This window comes from Pollicipes pollicipes, unplaced genomic scaffold, assembly GCF_011947565.3.
Source record: "Pollicipes pollicipes isolate AB1234 unplaced genomic scaffold, Ppol_2.1 Scaffold_6052;HRSCAF=7182_pilon_pilon_pilon, whole genome shotgun sequence".
Classification (NCBI taxonomy): domain Eukaryota; kingdom Metazoa; phylum Arthropoda; class Thecostraca; order Pollicipedomorpha; family Pollicipedidae; genus Pollicipes; species Pollicipes pollicipes.
Window position 1 is genome coordinate 17,060,801 of NW_023596805.1, and position 2,159 is coordinate 17,062,959.

Sequence of the window (2,159 nt, forward strand, 5' to 3'; positions counted from 1 at the left end):
ATGGCATGGCCTCTTCGTCTCTCTAGTTTGACCTCGGTGTTTTTCCGGTGCTGTCCCGGCATTGTGCCGCCCCGTCGCAGTGTTACTATGATGCTGCGCTGGATCTAGTCTCAGTGGCATGAGGCCACAGTCTTGGTGTTGGGCTGGTTTTGGTCATCTTGGTTTCACGCCGGCACGTCTGATATCATCTTGATGTCACGCTGGCGTGCCCGGTGTCGTCTTTGTGTCACGCCGGCGTATTTGCTGTCATCTTGGTGCCACGTCGGTACGTCTGATGTCATCTTGATGTCACGCCGGCGTGTCTGGTGCCATCTTGGTGTCACGCCGACACGTCTGGTCCCTGCGTTGACGCAGCGCTCTCCATGCTCTTGCAGCCGCCTCCCAGCGTTTTATTGGCATTGTCGCGGTCTTATATCCATCTCTTCAAGTGCAGCCATCGCCTTAGTTCAGTGATGAACGGGTACTGTCTCCGTGTATTATCCCAGCATCATCCCGTTGTTGTCCCGGCCTTATTCAGCTCCATTCCAAGGGGCTGGGGCGGGGCCGTACAGCTAGCGCTGACCGCGCGGGCTGACCGCGAGCTGCGGTGACGGGCCGAGCGGAGGTCACCGTACCTGACGACGCTCGGCGAGGCTGGAGGTGACCTCATGCAGGTCTCCCGGGCCGTCCGTACACAGCCGGAGGGGAGGGGCTGAGCCGGGGAATGCCTGTCGAGAGGCGGGCATGGGACCCGTGCCCAGACCTCCTCGCCGCCGGCGGGGTGGGAGGGGGAGGGGTGAGTGTGTCGCCGGGCCGAGGCCACCCTGACCTCCGAGGCAGGGCTCACTGACCCGGCGGCGGACGCTCAGCGTGGGAACAAGTCCAGCAGCGGGGGATGGTGTGACGGAGAACCACTCCGCCGACCGTGGGAAAACACAGGGCCTTCTCTCCATGGGACCATCTTCCTTACAACATCTTGGGCGATCTCTCGTCCATATTGTATATTCACGCTATCTTTTTTAACACGTGACCACCGTGTTCATCATCATTTTCATGAAGTGTAAATACATTATTCAGCAGTGACATCTGTGAGCTAAAACAATGTCTTCACCCCGTTCAGCGTAGGGTAGAAGGAGATTCTACCGCTCCTTGCGTTTTCCGGTCGTTATTTTCGAGCAATACGTTGCGTCTTAGGTGGACCCACCAACAGTGTCTCACTCGATGCTGGACGTCCACAGTGGCAATCTGCAAAGTTACGGCACCAAATTAAAATAATTTTGGTAGTGCTCGGCGAGTTTAGCCCTACTCGGTAATCGACGTAACTCGGTAATGGGACAATATGACTTTTCCTTCAAATCACCGCTTACTACGCATTGCTAACCGATGCCCGCCTGCCCGTAGCGTGATAGCCAGCATATGGCGGCCCGCAAAATTACTTAGCTCTCTGCGTTTCTTTGCCACCTATCCTGCCTTTAAAAAAATCATCCGCCACACAAATAAAGAGAATGAAAGAGAGTCTTTTCAAAGGGGGAAAAGCCCACGCATCAGTCAGCAGAATGATCTGCTGGCCTTGTGGTTTGTTGTTGCTTCCCGGGTGTGAGATCGAACGACGGTGCGAGCTCCAGAACCTCTTCTACGCGCCGTCTCCTAAGCCCTTCTACAGAGCTACAATACTTTTCGGCCGGTTCAAACTTATGATGCGCATCCTTCGCTTCGACAGCCACACCGACCGAGAGCAAGAGCGGACAGGGGACAGATGACGCGTCTTCAGCGACAGGGGACAGTTGACACGTCATCAGCGGCAGGGGACAGTTGACGTGTCGTCAGCGGGCAGAGGGCAGTTGACACGTCGTCAGCGGGCGGGGGACAGTTGACACGTCATCAGCGGCAGGGGACAGTTGACGTGTCGACAGCGGGCAGGGGGCAGTTGACACGTCATCAGCGGCAGGGGACAGTTGACACGTCATCAGCGGCAGCGGACAGTTGACGTGTCGACAGCGGGCAGGGGGCAGTTGACTCATCGTCAGCGGGCAGGGGACAGTTGACGTGTCGACAGCGGGCAGGGGACAGTTGACACGTCATCAGCGGCAGGGGACAGTTAACGTGTCGACAGCGGGCAGGGGACAGTTGACATGTCATCAGCGGCAGGGGACAGTTGACGTGTCGACAGCGGGCAGGGG